This window comes from Falco punctatus (assembly GCF_963210335.1).
Source record: "Falco punctatus genome assembly, chromosome: 11".
In the NCBI taxonomy this organism is placed as follows: domain Eukaryota; kingdom Metazoa; phylum Chordata; class Aves; order Falconiformes; family Falconidae; genus Falco; species Falco punctatus.
The window spans coordinates 34,741,291-34,761,988 of record NC_137591.1 but is presented as its reverse complement, the minus strand read 5'-3'; the positions used below and the strand labels follow the sequence as shown (position 1 = coordinate 34,761,988).

General features: G+C 45.0%; 1 long non-coding RNA gene across 1 annotated transcript in view; it reads right to left on the bottom strand.

Moving 5' to 3' along the window:
• The window catches only part of LOC308071296, a 59,472-nt gene extending 41,512 nt beyond the window's left edge, over positions 1-17,960 (bottom strand). The window contains exon 1 of the long non-coding RNA XR_013931077.1: positions 15,160-17,960. This is a non-coding gene — a long non-coding RNA (uncharacterized lncRNA). The remainder of the gene's footprint in view (positions 1-15,159) is intronic.
• Positions 17,961-20,698: the final 2,738 nt, after the last annotated feature.

Sequence of the window (20,698 nt, the reverse complement as noted above, 5' to 3'; positions counted from 1 at the left end):
TCCCCTGGCAGCAGGTACCGGCCTGACTGCACCCCACCAGCTGCAGGAGAGAATGGAAAGGAGTCCCACCAGCCTCAGCAGGCTTCAGATCTGTCAGCTAGTAAAACAAAAACAATCTTCAAAGTGTACCTGGGCTGCGGAGCAGCCAGAGGTTTGAAGTATATTCACAAAACTGTAGGAGCTCCACCACAGGTTAGTACCACCAGCGGGTGAACTCAGCCTGAGCGGCACGGACGTCTTCAAACTGTGCAGCCACGGAGCTATGAATAATCTGCCTAAATTCTGCATTTCATCGCAAAAAATGAATCTAACTCCTCAGATGTAACATTGAGCTAATGTCGGCATTAACCTAGAAAATGTGCAGCTGTACAACAGCAGTTTGAACTTGGATTTGAGAAGCAAGCTGAAAGCATTATACTAACAGAATGCACTTTATGACGTAGTCCACATCTAGTTTTAGACACCTCACAGACCCTTAATGCTTTGGGTTTTTTTCTTGGTGGGGGTTGTTTTCTGGGTTTGGTAATATTTCATTTACAGGAAGGTTGAAGACTGTATGCCAATATATGCGCTTGCACCATATTTCTTTAAATATGTTCCAGGAAATGCCATACTTATGAACTGCTCTGTAATGTAATCCTTCAGACTTGGAGCGATTCATAAGATCCCAAGAACAAAAAAGCTTTTTCAGCAGGTATAGTTAACCAGGAAGCGAGTACATGCCACGTTAGAGTCTCCTAAGGGTTGCTCGTGCTCAGCGAGAGTACGGCCAGTTTGTTGTTTTGCTGGGAAAGCTGTCACAGGACAGACGTCCTCATTAGAGCTCCATTTTCACATTCTCTGGAGTTTGGAGCAGAAGCTTTGCCATCTCTGCTCCGAGATTTTTATTGGTTGTAACCCAGGACAGACTCGAAGGAAAATTCTCAGCCCTACAGTCCAAAAAGTTCACAGTGTAAGAACCAATTCACACTAAGGATAAACTGTGAAATGCATTCTTAAAAGTGTTTTATTATCATTTTTTATTCGAGCCTGGTGCTGGAGGTAGACATCTTTCTTTGACACAAAGCCACTTGTCCCACTACCAGCGTGAGAGCTCCAGGGACAAAACTGCAAATTGGTTTCCAAGTCTATTTTAGGAATGGTTTAACAATCAGAAGAGGAAATGTGATATTCAAATCAAATGGTTGAATTTTTCAGTATTGAAGGTGATGGGGTGAGATCTGCTCTAATAGCACAGAATGAAGAACGAAATGCAAATAACCTAGCACAGAGAAGCTGTGCAAGGTCCAGTGCTTGCTGAAGTCATGCGTTCCTACCTGCTGGTGGGGGATGAGGCCGTAGGGGGGCTGCTGGGGGACAGAGAGCCAGGGGCTGGGGCTGGCATCCCTCTCCTGGCACAGCGTGGGCAGCCCGTGCAGCATCACACACTGCAGCAGTCGATGGTGAGCAGCACCCCTGCTGCAGCCTGCAGCCCCAGCACGTCATGATAAACTCCAGTGGCCTTGCCAGCCTCCAGCGAGGGCATCCACTAGGGAGCATTTCCCCAACACCATCCCACGAAGACCCCCAAAAGCAGCCGTTTAAGGGACACGGCCGCTCTAAATATTGTGCTTTGCTTCTCACTGCTGGAGCAGACTCAAATCAGAACAGGGTAACGGATTACAGCAGGCTGGTGTGCGTGGAGTGGCAATAACCCTCCAAACGGGGAGGCGCAGCCTGGCCGGTGCCAGCGGGGTGCGACACCGGCACTGCTCTGCCCGCGCCGTGCTGGTGCACATGGCAGCCACCTGCGGCCCATGCGGACATACACATCCAGCTCATCTCAGACTGTTTCCACTGATAAGAGAATATAAACATACTCAGAATGTACATAAGCAAACCTAGATTTGTTTACAGTTAGCAGAGAAAGGTTTCTTAGTGGTTTTATTAAGCTGTTTTTGATGGGTACCGTTACTTACTGTTCACTTGCAAAAGTGGAAGGCTTTTACAGCTCTTTTGCCATGGAAGCAAAACAAACGTTATCAGGTGACAGCATAACTCAGCTGCACGGAAGACAACGGAACAGCTCTGATCTACATGAGCAAAGGACCCAGCCTCCAGGGTCCTCTGTTTTCAAAAATGGACACACGGCCACCTCTAGCCTGAAAGAAGGTAGTCTGGTATAAAGAGTACGGAAAAATTGCTGCTGGTTCAAAACCAGCTGTAGCTCTGTACCAGCTTTTCTTGTAGAGCATATTGTATGCATTTTCTTGTCCCGATTCATAAAACAATGCACCCACTCCAACACCATGCAGCAGGTATGAAATTCAGCCACGTGTTGCTTTGACAGTGCCTGCAGGTACCACTGCTCCAAAAATCCAGATCTCTGTGTCATCAGCACTGGGAGCAAGTCACTGCTCTGGAACATGTCTACTTACAGGGAATCAGTACTACTCTGCTTGTCTAACAGTTTGTCAACATAGGGGAGATTTACTGAGGCAATTATATTGTTGTAATTGAGCAGTAAACCTCTGTAGTCACACTGATTCGAGTCCCTAGTACTAAAGTGCTTATCTGCAGTTCAGATTAAATTTCTTGGAATGCAATATAATTATTACACTGGCATAATCATAAGAGGAAATATCACTTTGCAGACAACTTCTCAGATGTGAAAGGCTTTTCTGCCCTGGAAAAGACTAGGCAAATACAAATAACATCTCGTCAGATTTTTTCTTTCTCTGATTATCTGTGTCTGTTAACAGCCTGCACGTCAGGCAGCTTGGGCTAATGAACGGGGCACAAGTTCAGGACAACTAGAGTTTCATCTCTGGTTTTCACATGGTGAGTGACACCAGGTAAGTCACCTGCTCTTCTTGCCTTTGGGTTCGTTAGTAACACCAATATTTTTTCTGGCAAGTCAAATAGAGAGGAAATGCCAATTTAACACAGTCACTGTCTAACTTTCCCAATTCAGATACTTTTTCTTCTTAACACAGACTAAAATAAACCAGAACATCTATTGCTTCAGTGTTCCACATTACCACGTTCCCCACACAAACACGGCTCCTCTGCTCAAGGTATCTGGTCCTGACACTTGCAAAAGGTTTGAACATTTAGAAACTATCTGAGCTCAAAACTGAGTTCCTCTGTGTGAATCTAACTGGTGTAATTCTCCAGAGACAGGTGAGGAAGAGCAAAGACATATTTGAATGCATTTCCTCTGAAGCCACAAAAGAAGTTCTTTGTTTCGGCGTGGTGTTTTACCTGCAGTGCTGCAGAGATGCACATGGTGACTTCCATCCCAAATGTCCAAAAATAGGTCTTACAACATTGTCTTGCCTGCTAGATGAATGGCATACGCAGTAGGTCCACTATCTGCTTTAGACCTTAAAGTCTATTTGCTGATAGGTCAGTCTTGGTCTCATCTCAAAACCCACACTGTGTATTTAAAAGACTCATTGCAATCAAAGAGCTGCGCTGTGCCCCTGCTCCGGAGCGTGACGGGCCACTGCAGGAACAGCGGCACCTCCCCACCAGCCACTGGGTCACAGGAGCCCACATGCCCCTGGAGACTCCGGTACAGCATCTCCCACTCCCTCGCCAGCCTCTGCCATGGCTCCCCATTCCCAGTAAAGGCTTTCTGTGATCTCCATAGGCATCAATCTATGCCCTAACTAGCGGGTTTTCAAATTCAGAGTATCAATAATGTCAGGTATTTGAGGGCTGGATGATGCCTGGACTGTCAAAGTGACTCCAAGCTTCCTTTGGGGTAGCTAAGTCAGAGCCTCCTCTTCTGAGGCTGATTCTCCTTGCCTGCGTAACCACCAGGTGGGAGCTAGGGGCCTTCCTTCTTACTGTCAGGTGCCTGCCAGCTCACAGGGGTGTGGGCACAGCTGCTGGAGACCCCAGCCGCAGCGAGAGGCAGCGAAGCCAGCACCCCTGCCTCCCCCCGGCGCCTGCGAGGCATGCCAGGGGAAGGCCAGCCCAGCACCAGAGCCGCGTCTCCACCACGCTGGGGGCACCGTGCCATTCTGCCGAGGCCCCATCAAGGGCACGGCTGCCCTGCGCCCTCCACTTTGGATCTGGACCCTGTGTGGTGCCCTACACCGACTGCACCTGCACCCTGCTCATGCTTCACGCGGGTCCTGGCATGCACGGAGCGTTCCGTAGACAAAAAGTCACGAGCAACATGAAGGCTAAACAGATAACAGCTTGGCATAAACGAGAAAAAGACAGCACCCCTTTCAAACCCAACCTGCAAATAAGTGAAAAAAGCCAGTGCTCCCAAGGCAACAGTCTGAGATGATTCAGATTAAAAGCCAGTGATGTGCCATTATACTCCTGAGCACACCTTGGGATATAAATTTTTCTCCTACCATTTCTGAATAACAAAGTGTAAATCATGTGAAAAGGTAGGTGTGTCCTCCTCCACCCCACTGACACAGGCTACGGTCAGGAGGCTAAAAGAGATGACGCATCCTGCGAAATGTCTGTGAGAAACGAAACATGGGGAACGTGCCGATGCATCCCATTAGAAAGAATGGAGCGAGGCAGAAACATGCTGGCACGCAGTCCTTCAGGTCAGCCTTACCATTCTCCGGATATAATACGATCTGGAAAGTGTTAGATTTTGGCTGCCATCATAATCTTTCAGGAACATAAAACTATAACTTTTTTTTTTTTTTTTTTAATACCATGGAAAATTTCCATCCATACTGTTCTCCACAAAGCCGCAAGAATGAAAAAAACTGGGAACACTTCACACAGGAACAGTTCTGGTCAAATAAACACCAAGGTGGAGATACACAAAGACAGCGCTGGCGTGCTGCCCACCTAACGCTGAGCCTTGCACACCGAGGGGTCTGCACAAAGTCCAGGACTCATCGAGATTTCAAGTCAGAGTTTTATCCATTGAGAATAGGTGGGAGCCTATTTCTCTAAGAAAAAAGGGATTTCAAGTTTAACTCATCAAGATAATACTTGGACACTTTCTGCATTATCATATCTTCATACTTTAACACAGAAGTCATCAGTTTCCTGAAGTGCTGAAGTTAATATCTCTCTCAAATATTCACAGCTTAATAAAGTATAGCTGTCATACACTGCAAATATTCGCTTGACGTAATCAAATTATCAATTCATAATCTTGCAGGTACTAAAATATATATACGCTTACCTGATAAACAGAAAAAATCCACATTTCATCTATTAGCTGATGGACACATTTGTAAATAAGTGTTCACCATTCTCACGGTGTCTAAATGTGTGACTCACACATGCGTCACGTCACAACCCTAAGGTCCAAGGGAAGTGTTCAGCTTCATGCCTGTGAATGAGATTGCTCATATTTGCTGAAGTAAACAAATATGCAACTCTTTGAAGGCATGGAGAATAGTCTGAGACATTAAACTGTACAATAGGAAAAGAGATCGCACAAGCAAAGAGGTGGCAAATATGTGTTAGATCAGCACGACATGGCCATCTCACTTCTGTGGCACTTTTCTTAAAAGCACTAAATCTTCAGGAGATGCTGAATATTTACCTTCAGAGACAAATCAAGCCCACCCGAAGGTGCCAGACCAGAAGTGTGCCCTCGCGATAGGAGGCTGGGGGTTTCACTTCTATTGCGCCACAAGACGTTCTGCCTCACCTCGGCAAACCTGGAAAATACTCTGATGGAGGGTGAATTATTCCAAGGCACAGGGATATCACAGCACCAGGAATCAGACAAATATCCGGAAAAAAGTCACCAACTGCAGCATGAACACTAGTTTCCTTTAGTGTTTTTTCTTTGGCTTTTTTTTTTTAATTTGGTGTGTCCTTAATTTTTAATCTCTTGCTTGGCACCCCAGCCCTGAACAGGAGTGGCACAGGTCACCTCGGGCAGCTCCTCGAGCTCCACTGCTACGAGCGGCTGTTCCGGCAACAAGAACAGCAAGAGATGAAGGGCATTGTGCACTTTCTAGGTGTAGGTTGTCAGTGAAGTTGCTACGCGTGACACTTTTTTGGTACGGGCACTCGTTTCTAGGAAACACTTTGGTAAACAACTTTGAAGTCAAAATGAAAAATTACAGCCTGAGTGCTTTTTTCGCTTTTATCCACTGTACCTTCATGACTGTACTATTCCATTTAAATGGCAAAGCACTGCTGAATGCAAACTGCCTCCTTCTGCAGGCTGTCTCCACAGTTCAATTACCAGTGCTTTAACAGTGCTAATTAGCATTCCTCAGAGCTAGATCTCTTTGAGTGACAGGTAACCATGAAGAGTCACAATCCTGTAGGTGATCAGCAAGAGTCTGACTTTTCTTTTTAATTAAAAATTAGAAATGCCTTAAACAAAAATAATAATTCACTGATTTATGCTATTATCCCATGGTTGCCAAGCTGGTGAGAATAACATTAGTGTTGTAAAAATGAAACAATTTTTAAATGAATAGACTAGGGCGATAGAAAAGGGAGCAGGTTTATTATCTGTAACAAGAGAATGTACTCATTAATGACGGTACAAAATAGTAGACACTTCTCCAGAGAGTTGGCATGGAGACCAAAAATAGGACACTTTCCTGAATGTGGGAAGGGATTGCCCCAATTTATTTTAGATTTTAATAAGATAGATAAATAGATAAATACAAAGTCTGTTGCACAAATAGAAATTTCATAGACATACCATTTCAGTAAAATTTAACCATGAGTTATATTGAGAGAGAATATTGCATCTGGTCCAAGTGAAAGCCAAGACTGGAAATTGAATCAGCCAGATAATCAATTAGTGAAAATTGTTTTCAACGTAACTATGCCATTTCCTGCCAGCTAATGATGTAGTTCTCTTTCCAGAAATGGACTCCAGCAGCAAAAAAATTCATAGTTATATTTTTGAAAACTGCAGTGGGTCCAAATCAGCAGTGTTGACCCAACCTAATGTGAATATCATTTATCAACATATAACGACAAAAATTTTTAAGCTGAGCTTGCCAAAGACAGGGGGAAGGATATATGCATATTTGTAATTATGAAATAATTTCTAAGACTAAGTAGTCTCAACTCAGAAAACTCACTGCTTAATTGTAGATTCTAATGACAATGATTGCATGTAAGACAATAAAAGGAAACAGATAATTGACAAAAAATTATGCTAATAACAATGATCACAATTCAGAACTCTTACCATTGCTCATAGGTAAAATTACAGCTGTTAATTGTGAAGCAGCACATACCTATTCAACAAGGTTTTTTAAACCTTGCCCATATGGTTTCTTTTCTATATGCAAAAAAACCCATCATTAAATCAACATGATTCTCTCTGCTACAGAGGTATTTACATCTTTAAAGAGAGTCTTCATGCTAATAAAATTTAACTCTATATGGGAAGGAAGGAACTAAAGGTAATAGCACCCCTATCAAAATTTCTGTTGGATTGACTATTATTTCCTTTTAAAATCAGAATGGTAACCAAAAAAAGTTAATTTCTACAAATGTAGGGAGGAACACTTTCCACCTTCCTTAAAATACAATAAAAAAAAAAAAAATATAGCTTTCCATCTTACCAATTACATAGGTATAATAGGCACTAGTAACATAAATACCCAATTTGCAGCTCACTGATTAAATATTTTAAGCTCACAAATGGATAACAGAGTGTCTATCTATAGTCGTCAAGGAAAGGCAAATAGACAGGGCTAATAACAGTTTTATTAAAGTTTATAATACAGCCAGACAAAGGAAAACGAGAACAACGAAACTGAACATGCCTCCCAGTCTAATATTAATCTTTGGGGTTTTTCCATATTTACAAAAATATCAATCACTGGCAGATTTTAACTCCACCAAATGCTCTGAACTTTTTATTTTGGAAAGAGAAATTTTACAAGCAGATGAAGCAGGGAGCTGGCTCTGTGCCGGCACAAGCTTTACGACCTGCCCAGCCCTGGAGGCTCCTGCCGGAGGAGGAATCCTCGGCGGAGCTGGTGGCACCAAGGGACTCTATCAGCCAGCCCCGCTGACTCCCAGCAAATCCAGTCTGACTCCTTGCTAGTTAGACACACACACAAACATCTCCAAACTTGTAGGTATTGTTATCTTCTCCTTATTTCAAGGAAACACTAAATCAAGATTAATAACAAAGCTATTTTGTTTCAAATTCAGTCTGTTTATGTATCCATGTAGAATGGCTCGTTCAAATACTGTAAATTTTAGCCACCATCACTGACAGAAAATTCTTAATAAAAGACAATTAATTGGTGAAAAATTGGTGAAGAATAAAGGCAGCCTGCTTTGGAGCCCAGGTTCTTCAGCTTGTTTTTAAAACTGTTCTGCTTTCCTTAACCCCTGCTGCAATGCAAGGGGAGCAAGCACGGGGAAAGAGATGGCTTGCACAGGAATCGGGCAGGAAAATCAACCCACCGCTCTGTGGAATAACCGCTCTCATCAATAAACTCTCTCTTACAGATCTGTTTAACTATCACCTATTTAAACAGCAAGTAAAATCAAGCTACAAAAATCACAAAGGCTCTTGCCAGTAAGTTCTAAATGGGAAGAGTTATCAGAAAGTGGGCAGAGTTTTGATTAGAAATAATCATCTTAAACACCAAAGAACATCAGGAAAGAAAGAAAAAAAACAGAGAGAAAAGGTGAAGGGTTTAGTTCAGAGTTATTTTAATTACAAACATAGAAAGTTAAACCTTCCATAGTATTGTGCTGTTTAACAGTTTATATCCTGCTTGCTTCACTCACCTAAATAATTGCATCCTGGCAAGTTTAGGGTTTTGAACATTAATTATCCTATCCAAAGATGATTCATTTGCCTCAAGAACACTTTCCCTTCATGTTGGTAAACTGACAACACATCAAATGTTTATATCCTACTAGTAGGCTATAATCCAGTCTTTGCAGCACCAAATCCCATTGGAAATATAAAAGGAGCTCTCTGCTGACTCTGCTCAGGGATGAAGTTCACCAACAAAGGAAGCTGAGAAATTCCCCTCAAAATGGCTATCAGAATTTCTCAGCAAGGTCTCCTGGTATGATAGCCTCTCCGCCTTGCCCTGTGACTGTGAGCTGGAAGGGTTGCTACCTGGAATCTCTTGGTTTCTTTTGCAAAACCTTCGACAAAGTGTCAGTCACTCTCATCCTCCCCAAAAATCAATGCCAGCAATCAGATTGCCTTCAGTAGAACTTGTACCAAGACTCAAATGTGCTTCTGTTACTGATTTTGTGATTGATTCTGCTGGATGTTTCAGTATCAGTATTTATAAAATTTCAGAATTTTACAAAAGCTATTATTTCTGCTTTTCCCAGACAGAAACCCTCTGGCTATGAAAACCGAGAGGCATTTTTCTGAAACCATGCTCTGTTTCTCTTCTTTCAGCTCTTGCCTCAGTCATCTTAAAAACAACAATACCCTCAACCCAGCCTGGTCTTTCCATCAGTCTGCTTGTAGGTAGGCATCATACGATAATACAAACAATATTTCCAAGGTGTCTGTAACTCTTCACCAGCTTTTGGCTATGTAGACAGCTCCCAAAAGCAGGAGTTTTCACAGGTGGTGTTTTAACACACTGTCCCTGTTCCTGCTGTGATAATCTTGACTGGCTTTTGTCATTTCTTAGCACTGAAATGTTTACAATTTGATACAACCCATTTTCTGAATGACATTACTGGGAGTACTATAAATCTGCTGTTTAGATGTCCCTCTGGATGACTGAGTAATTAGAAGCAAAATGTACTGAAAATATTCAATTATTAAAGTGAAAAAATTGCCAAGAAAACCTATCCGATAGGAACTTACACGGCAAGTTCATAATTTCCCACAGAACCATACACAAATGTAACTCTACAATACGAGTCCCTTGCTACGAAGCCACCGCTGGCCGGAGCTCGCGCCCCCTCCGCGGGGTTGCGGATGGCGCCGGGGGGAGCAGCGCCCACGCCAGGGGGTGGGCAGCAGAGGCTGCTCCACGACACGGTAGAGTTTAGAGCGTTACAAAGCGCTACCTACACACAGGCCTTACAGGCTCTGCACTGAGCCAGGTGTCAGGGATGTCATCTTCTCCTGATCCACATTACACCAAAGCCTATTTCCACCATCTCCAGAAGAGCCATCTGGCGCGTGCCACAGCATACTGCAGGTGCTGAGCAATGCCCTGCCTTGCTTCTGATGCAAACACAGCCAAAGAGGTCAAAAGTTGAGCGCGGCACTATTTGTTTCCCTGTGATATTTTGTGTTAGGTGCACTTTTGAGTAATTTTTATAAAGACTGCAAGCTGGGACTGGATTATCAATCTGCTCTCAGGCTCCCTTGTGAACGCACACATAGGAGTAGCATCGTTTATGCACGACTAAATTTTGTTTACATTTATGTGTACCCCATTTAGATAGGGCATGAGGAAAGAGAAGATGTAAGTCAGGCATTCAAGAAAATAACTTTTGCATCTCTTTTTGAAAAAAGTTGTTGGAAAAGCTGCTGGCAGTTGCAGAAGCCCTGCCTAGTTTGGCTACTCCTTTCAGACTCCGTGTCAAAATGGGAAATTTCAGTGCTGTCCAACACAGCTGCTGCATCTGTTTCCCAGGAACAGAATAGGAATTGGAAACTAAGAAGAGCGCACTATATTTTTTCCTTTGGCAGCAAAGAGGCTGAAACATATCTGAAAGCCTAGGAAGGGGAAAAATCAGGATGCATCTTTTTATTTCAAACAAGAACTACTTGTGAAAGAAGCAGACAGCATCGCGAGTTCACATACTGAGTTTAAAATGTATGCATGCAGGTAGCTGTGCACATGCTACAAGAATTTCAATTGCACAGGGGCTAAATCTAACTTTCAGTGATGTTAAAAAGCTGTTTGCTACTTATTTCAGCAGGCCATAAGTGATTTTATATTCAGCAGAATGGGACAGAATGTATTACTCTCAGGTACAACACACTGAGTATCTTAAAATGAAAGGATGCATTGTTTTGCTCTAACGAAAGAGAAAAAGTTGATAAGCAAATAAAAGCATGATCTAAAGCCTATTGAAATCAACGAAAAGATTCTCATTGACTTCTCCAGGCTTTGGATCAAGCCTCAAAAGAGCAGCTATTTCTCTCTGATACAGCAAGGAATCAATTCCCTCTCCCAGTGGTATTCTAAATAATTCAATATTTTGTCTCAGATCATTTCCTAAGAAAAATGATGAGGATGTTGTTTAAGTGGGCGATACCCTGAAGTGACAGAGTTTACAATGCAGTCAGCCATGTAAAACCTCTGTGTTGCAGGCCCGCACAAAGCGAGGGCAGAGGCAAAGCACCCCTCGGACGCCAAGGGGTGCCCACCCACGCGCCGCTGTGAGACAGCACGCCGTCACACTTCTCCTCATGGGCCACAAAGAGCTGTATGAATTTTGCTAAATCTTGAGGCGTGCCTGCACTATGACATTTCTTTAAAGAAGCAAAATTATTTTTTCTTTGCAGCAAAATCACATTCTATCTGTACAATTTGTTTTGATGCACACAGAAGGGAAGAAATTACACTGCTGACTGTTTTATTTTTTGCCAACAGAAACAATACTCTCATCATTCTCCAATCTTTCTGCTTTATAGAGCAAAATGCAACATGGAAATGATACCTTTTTTTCTGAGCTCTTTTGTTCCACATGAAAAATGTGTCAGTAAAAAGAAAACCAGCATTAAATTGAGGAACTCTGCCCCAAACCACAAGCAAAACATTACTAATTTTTACCCTCCTGCCATAATCGGGCAGCCCTCTGCACGCTAATCCCTTTCTCCTGTAAACTGGAGAAGGCTGCTCCCAGTTGTTTAGGGAGAGTTCACACAGACGCTGCAGCACCCGTGCAGCCCCTGTGCATGGAGGCCGGCAGGAGCAAGCCCCACGTGCAGTCATGCTTCCCTTTGTCTTTCAGCCAGCGGCAGAGCAGCGCTGGGTGGTTTTCTCCCCATTTGCACAGAAGCACAGGGATTTGTAATAAGCCATTTTAAGGGTGGGAAGAAGGAAAAAAAAAAATCCCACTTCTCCACTCCCACCAGGCAGCTACCTAGCAACAGTTGACAAATGCACAGGATGAAACTGGTACGGAGCTATGGCTCACACAATGACCCCCCTTCCCTAGCACTTCTGATTGAGTTACACCTGTGGGGAGCACCTCACCAGCAGCACCTCTGATGAGTGTGGTCGTGGCAGCTCTGGCACACTCGCTCTCTTCCACTGCCAGCACAAAGCACAGCCACAGTTCGGTCTTTCATCGTCATCTATAGAGAAATACTAATCAGCATCTGCCCAAGCATGCTCCTGTTTTCCTCCCAGCCTCCTTGCTGTACACCTTCATGTGTGCTCGCACACTTGCTCATTGTGCATCTCAGCTGAGCAGCTATCACCTGCTCCCAGGACCAGGGGTTACCCGAGGGGCACCGTGCCACCACCCCCAAAAGCCAGCCACAACTGCGCCAAGCCTGGAAATCCTCACATGTGGGAACCTGCCACCGAGGCCAGCTCCCACTGCCAGCTCTTCCCCAAGACCAGGAAAAGACACGGGCTCTTGCCCATGCTCAGGGCTGTTCTGTGGAGCTCAGGGGGGTGTTCTGCCAACGCCCACCCCGCTGCTCGGCATGGCTGGGACAGCTGTGGGGCACAGCCGAGTGCCCAACAACACTTGTGAAACCCTTACCGGTGGCACAAAATAAACCTGCTGTCCTCTCAGATACCAGGCAGCGCACGATCTCGGCAAGGGCAAGGCCAGAGCTGGGGATCCTCAGCATCCTCGCTCTGCCATTTGCCCAGCGCCACCATGCACAGTCTGACCTCCCCCCTGCCCAGTTAAAGTACTTCTGCGCTAGTCTCTGAGAAGTTTATATTTGCTAAATTGAGCTGTTAAAGGCACTCAGATTATTTCTGACATGTCCTTCAACTTTGTCAGGTCTTTTGGTTTCTTTGTGGTATCAGGACATCTAAGAATGATGAATTTCAAAGACATGACAATAAACAGGCAACGAAAAATAAATGCTGTCCAAACTTTTAGTCAGAAAAAGAATAAATAAATAAATATATCACCACTTTGCCTACTTCTCTGGAAAAGGCTTTTAGAAATGCAGCAATACACCATTAGTTTTATATCTTTTCATTTACACAGCTTTCCTAAACCTTCCAACTCAGATTCCTTCTCCCAAACCAATTTTTCATTAAGCAATGCTACAATGCAAGGGGAACTTGGCAAAATATCATATTTAGAACTCATTGTATAAAAACTATGAACCATCTCTTTGATTTGCTGTGTATACCTACAAAGATGAGTTAATATCAACCTCATGCAGCCATTTGAACTGCCATAACAATGCTTTGTGAGCAAACTCTAAGACTGAAAGCAGCAATTTTAATTCCTTGGTTTAATTAGCATTTTAAGTTGGTTTTAAAAAAGGAGCAAAAACTTCTTTTTGCCTGGGTTTTGGATTTTTTTTAATGAGCAACAAAGGAAAATAAACATTAGTTACAAGCTTTCTTCTAGCACTATTTAATCTATTTTATATATGAAGCATTTCACCTTATTGCATGGAAATTTTGGCACTACACACAGATGATACGTGCCCTTTCCCCCCTCACCGCATCTGAGCACCAAACTCAGTACCCCCCCTTCCACGCTGCATTGACTCCACAGCTCAACTGCCTCACCAAAAAAACACTGAACATTCCTGTGCGCGCCACACCAGCCTCACCACTAACGCACGGAGCGATGCCCACGTGTACCTTCGCCCTCAACCTCCAACCATATTAAAGAACAGAACTGTCACAGTCCCACGAGTAAAGGGGGAAGACAACACAAGAGTTTAATAGTTATACATATCTAACCACAGAAGAAATTAGCTGCTAAAATACCACTTCCTTTTCCGACAAGCAATTTTATACAGCAACGAATAAAGTAAATTTGAGAGCTGCTATTTATTACAAGGAAATTAAAAATGCTCAGAGCATGCAGAAAGCAAATTTATTGGGGAAGATATTGCATCCAGTTCTCATATGTATTACCCCCTGACTGAGACAGGGGAGAAACGCTCAGTTTTTTCTTAACCAACCCTGGGTTTGTGTTATTAAACACTCCCCTCGCTGTTGATAAAAACCAGTGGTGCAGGAGACCCCACACTAGCTCTCTCGCTGCTTTTCCACTCCAAGCGTGGCTCTGCCTTTGGGGGGCTGCCAGCCAGATCCCACACTGTCATGAGCATGTGTACACCCACCCTGCCTTGAGACACACAAAAACGCGTTGCAGCCCCTTTGATTCTGTACTTTCTGTCCCTGCCTAGATAACTTTTCAGAATCTGACAGAGCCTTTACAATTTAATTGGTGTTGACACCTTTTGAAGCAATGCCTTGAGGCGCCAAGGGTCATTGTCTACTTTATCCTGCTTTTCTGTGGCTGCCTCCGCTTGGCTACCTTGCAGCCTGTGGTGCTGTGGTGGCCCCTGCACTCTTCATTCATGTTTGTACTTGTACTGGGTCCCATTACAAGGACCCTTGTTAAACGCCCAGCAGGCAGCACTGAATAGAGATTTTGACTATCTGGAATTTGAAGGCCTCTAGCAATAACGGAGAAAGCCCTGTAAACACAAAAGTATCCCAGTAGCAGTGGGGCGTTAACATAATCACACATTTATGCCACAGGACCTCAGGACCAAGCTCCTTACTGCCGATTCACCGGCTATTAAGCCTTGGTAATTGGGTGGTTTCCCGTGACTTTTCTTTCTTGGGATTCACCAACTATCATTTTCCATATGTCCCTTTTTCCCAGAGTGGCTATACACCCTCACACATTCAGTAAGCCAGGCAGATGGTACCACGTACCAGGCTCTGAGCAGCCAAAGCCAATTCAAAACAAGTTAAAAGGTTTGGCGTGGCATTCCCAAAGCTGCCCAGGAAACCTGGATCCAAGTATCACAGTCCCATGGCCTCGCGATCGCAAACACATCTCTCCAGGTTCAACCCTGCAATGTCCACAGGCAGTGAGACTCTTACAGGCAGTCACATCCGCAAAGCAGCACTGACACAGAAGACAGCAGGAGAGAGATCTACCAGTGCTTTGAGAACTGTCTTTCACATCACTCGCTTCACAAACAACTTTTAATATGCATTTCTATGAGTTTTTCCAAGTTTAAATAATAAAGGCTCTCACATTTCTCAGTGAAAACGCAAAGGACTCACTCACTTTATTTGGTCTGAAGCGCCAGTCAGCTTGGGGCCACGTCTTAGTAAAACTCAGCCTCAAACGCTGTATTAAGACAGTGAATGAATAAAAGCGCGGCCAACCTAAAATGGAAAATAAAAATTCAGTTAGGTAAATTCAAGATATTAAAGTGTGGCCAGAATGACCTCAGCGGCAATTTTCTATTTGAAAAATCCCCCACCCACCCCACCCCCATAAAAAGCAATCTTGCTAGTCAAACCTGATGGCTGGGCTTTGCATTTCCCAACCCTCTCTTTGCCACATTCCAGAGTCTGCTTTTCCACAGTCATTCTGAACTCCAGCAGTGCACCTACAGGGCTCTGACAAATTAAACTTGCAGTTCCAATATGATGCTACCAACTGCTCCACATTCAGCATCACTTGGTCCTTCAGCCATCTGAGGGATGCTAATCCCTGTGTCCATGATCCCACTCTTGCTTCTACTGCAGAAAAAAAACAGTAGAAGCAGGCCTTATGCATGCCTGCACCCCATGGAAACTGGGATTTGACTCCAGGTCTAGCTCCTCGTTGCCCCTCCGCCCCACAGTCACGCCTGCAAGCCTCTTGCTGAGACACAGCCACAGCTGCCGTCCTTCCCCCTGTCCCCAGCCTGCCCGAAAGCTGGCTGTGCCTCCAGGCTCTGTACTTGAACCAGTGCCATGCCCTATGGGTTCCCATCACCTCAATTAACATGCAACCATAAGAGTTACTGAGACTCAGAATAAAAACATCTTTGGGAAAAAAAAAAAAAAAAAAAAAAGCTGCATTCAGCTGTGATGAAGGACTCACCTTGCTTATGCTCTATGAAATCCTTCTGCATCTTTCCACATGCTTCTCTGGCACAGCACACGGGGCTTTCTGGAAGTACATCGAAGTCCAAAAAACAGGCCAGAAAGCCCTGTGTAGGCACAGGCGGTTCTGGAGAGGCCAGGCTGGCCGCGTTATGAACAGACATGACAGAGTTTCACAGAAACCACCCCTGATGACGGGTATGCTATTTCAATGAGCTAAATGTAAATAAAGCCAAGAACAGCTTCCAGCCGCAACATGCTTCACACTGGCCTGCTGGCTTGGCCAGGAGAGGCTTCCCTCCAGCTGACAGAGGAAAGCACCATCTGCAGAGCACGAATGTCCCACAAACAGCATTAGTGGTGACAATTTGCTGAACAGGCTTTGGAAGAAAGTCTCTGGATGAGAGTTGATTACATGCCCCTAGGTGTCTGCTTCCTCGAAGACTAAAGTTAATCAAAAGGTCAGGACAGCTGAGCTAAGAGCACACGTTAGGGCAGAACCTTGCTTTTCTTCTAGTTCCATCATCTCATACAGAGTCTGCAGGAGGGGGTGGCAGCTAGTAAATAAAAAGCAAAGAAGCTCCTCTAGACTGACCACTCTATCTTGTAAGTTCAGCTCAAGTTGTTCCTTGCAATGATTAAACTAAAAATACAGCTCCCTTCTCAGGGAAGCAATGGCTTTACAGAGACCGCTGCAAGGTGCAGGATATTACCCATGTACGTGAAGAACAACCATATCTGGTCAGATGAGAGGCTGACCCCTCTTTTTCAGTAAGTGGCCTTTGCACCCTTTCACTTAAGAGCCTTTGAAGCTTTTGTCCATCATTGTGCCCAGACGCTCTTCGATTCCCTGCAAACTTTTGATATCCACCACTAGATACCCACCCATTCCCAAGTCATGATGCTCATTTAGAATATCTGCTGTTATCCTAATGAATCATACAAAGCAGCACAAAGTAGAGGAACTGTTCCCACAGCTGCAACAGGTTTCTCCCCTTGTACGCCTGTCTTACGACAAAAGGCTATGAAGAAAACATCAGCTCAATTTCTGAAATGTTCAATATCCTCTTTCTGTATTTTTTTTTTTTAATTCTCCCCATCTTCTCCCCAAGGTGGGAGGTGCATACCCTATCCAAGGACTTCTACGCACAGAATCTGCTGGGCCAACAGCAGCCCTGCGTCTCCCCTCCACACATCATGTGGGAGCACGCTCTCGTGCACCTTTCATGCCCTGAACACAGGCAAGCGAGAAAGGATCTCCCTGCTCTTTCTAACAGCTAGTAAGGACAGATTATATGTAGGTACAGCCCATGTCCAGCAAGACGTTGGCATCGCCAACATCTGCTGCAGGCCTGTATTCTTGGGGCCAAACAGTCATGCCGATTATAACACACTCCAAAACCTGCTCATTTTCAGGAGAAAAGGAATAAAAAAGCCATGCTAAGTATTTCTCTAAATTTACAAAGTGACTTTGCTCTTCTGTGGGTTGGATCTATATCTGTTCCAGGTGTCTTCCAGGAATTTACCTCTGCTATACATTACACTGAAGATGAAACTGTCCATCTGACTCTGGTTATCAAAAAAAGCGCAATATTGATCCTACAGGGCATTAGAGGGGGGTTACAAATGAGGGAAGGAGCCACCCCAGCTGACTGGACACACTTCAAAATCTTTTCCTTTCTGCATCCCGCATTTGCTCTTTATTAAAACAGAAAATAATAATGCAGTGTTTACTTAGTGCACAGGTAGCTGTAAAATTTAATTAATCACTGTAGCTTAGCTTGCTGAGATTTTTAAATGAAAAGCCCTATAAAAATGTAATGTTTCCAATAAAGAAAACCCCTCAAAATTGCCTAGCTTCCTGCTTTTGTATCGTACCGTATGGCAGCAGTGGCTGGACACTGCCTGAGTCAGCAAGTTACTTGGAAGCACATACCTACGCCAGTGGACACCGCAGTGGCAGCGGGTTCACGTGGCAAGGTTTTTTTTTGGGGGGGGCTACTGTGAGAAGATGCCAGAAGCTTCCCCCATGTCCAAGATGGACCCGTCACTGGCCAAAGCAGAGCCATAGCACCTCTGGGAGAACATATTAAAGAGGAGGAAAAGTAAAAAATCTGCACCAGTGGAAGAGAGGAGTGAGACTGTGCGAGAGCAACGAGCCTGCAGCCCCCTGGTCACTGCAGGAGGGGCAGGAGGGGCTCCAGGCGCCGGAGCAGAGATTCCCCCCCCAGCCCGTGCTGAAGCCCACGGCGAGGCCGGCTGTGCCCCCAGCCCGTGGGGGTTAACGTGGAGCAGATCCCACCCGCAGCCCGTGGGAGACCCCACAGCGGGGCAGGGGGATGCCCAAAGCAGGCTGTGACCTGTGGGCAGCCCAGGCTGGAGCAGGCTCCTGCAGGGACCTGTGGCCCCGCGGGGGACCCACGCTGGAGCAGGGTGTGAGGAGCTGCAGCCCGTGGGAAGGACTCACCTTGGAGCAGTTCATGGAGAGCCGTCTCCCGTGGGGGGACCCCACGCTGGAGCAGGGGAGGAGTGTGAGGAGCCTGCCCTGGGGAGGAAGGAGCGGCAGAGACAATGTCTGATGGACTGACGGCAGCCCCCATTCCCCGTCCCCCTGTGCCACGGGGGGGGCAGTGAGAGAAATCGGGAATTAAGTTAAGCCTGGGAAGAAGAAGGGAGGGGTGGGGGGAAGGTGTTTTTCTGATTTGAATGGTAATAAGTCTAACTAATTTCCCCAGGTTGAGTCTGTTTTGCCCATGACAGTAACTGGTGAGTGATCTCCCCGTCCTTATTTCGACCCACCAGCCTTTTGTTACATTTCCTCTCCCCTATCCAGCTGAGAAGGGGAGTGACAGAGCAACCGCTCTCAGCCAGGGTCAACCCACCACAGAAGCATACATTGATACAGTTGACTTGGGATAGACTTAAATTGGTGCCCTATAGAATATTTGCTTCTACATTTCCCATCACTCTCTGACAGAGTCCAAACTACCCGTGGAGCCTTCCTTTCTCTCTTGCAGATTTCCCGAAGTGGCTCTACTCAAGAGTCAAAGTGTGATCCCCTATTTAATAGTACCTTACTTCATTAATAGCCTCAGAGGTGTGAATGAGTGGACTTACTGCTCAGTATGTTACTGTGAACAATAACTACAGGATTGCTGATCTAGAAAAAGCAAGGTTTACACACACACACCCCCACACCCCGAACAGCACTTGCCTGGGATTTGCCCCAAGGTGTAACACATGAATGCACACAGTGGTACAAAAGATGAATGCTGTATCTCAATTGTTTCTTTTGTCTTCTGGGTAATTCAGTTTCATCATATGAATATATACTGTCACAAGTTGATAATCCCCACAGATCTCCTTTTTTCTAAATCAGATACACTAGAAGAGAGCGAATACTCTTTTTTTTTGCCCTAATTTACAGTCTCAAATAAAGATTAGGACATAGGGATGGGAAGAGCACAGAATGTTTCCTCCCCCTACAGATATTATTTTCACTGTTCCAATCTCAACAAAAAACCCTCGTGGGTTAATTTTTCCATTACAGGGAAAAGCAGAAAAGGAAGAGGGCCCTCAGTGAGGTACAATAACATGCGCAGGTTTTCTTGGATCAATTGCCAGCATTGACACCGTATCCTTCAGCTCGCAGCCTGTGATGAATGGTACCCAGTAGCACCAAAGAGAGCAACAGCAGCCAGGCAGCATGGGTGACTGCGTGCCCTCCTAACTGACTGATGAATCAGGAAACTCAAGAGAGACACGGAGTATGGGAGCTGGAGTGGTAAATGTTTTCATCTTTCTCTTTTATGATCTTCCCTTCTGCCTTTATATAGGACATTTTAAAGATTGAGCTTTGTTACAAACTATTAGCCCAAGGCGGTGGGTTAGGGACGTGAGATTTCATGGAAAGACAGAGCACAAGAAAGTATGAACAACTGGAACTACAAGTGATATTAGTGGTTTGTTGTTGAAGGAATTTCTGTTTGGATTGTAGTTCAGACAGTTGCCTTGATGTACCGGAATGAAAATCAGCACCCAATGTGCCTAGAGACAAACCACAGAACTGTCAAAAACCACTCTGCTTTTTATCTCCCAGAATCTTGAATTAGAAACGAAAAATCCCCATTCACCCACAACAAAAAACACAGCTCAGCAACCACCACGCTGTGCGGCACCGCACGACAGAAAACCAGACAAGCAACTCCCTCCAGAAAGCACCAAAGTGGGCACAGGTGTATCCGACTGCCCAGATACACCCCGACACACTCCGTGATACCGGGGAGCCTAACTTTAAGCAATCCCATCTCTGGTAATCACCAAGAGCCAGGGAAGCAACCATTCCGATTGACCAGGTGTCAATCCAGGGCAATTCTACTGAATTCACCTTTTATCCTGTATTTTCTTCCACACAGTATCCAGAACACGGTATTCACCAAGTATACCGTGACCTTCAGCAGTGTGACCAGTTTGTTCACCTGTGTTGCAGCTTCAGCTCAGCCTGGTGGTGTGCGCTCTCTGTACACCGGGACCCACGGAACCATGCCGGCAGAGGGTACAGGCTCGTCCTTGCACACTACTACAAGCTGGCAGCAACATCATGCTTGTCATGTACTTAAAACGCTCACCTTCAGCAGAGCTTGTGCATGGAGGTTGTGCAATGACTTCCCAGAAAACAACAAACCCCCCACACATGCAGGTGCTCATTTAAATGACAGTAGGCAGTCCAC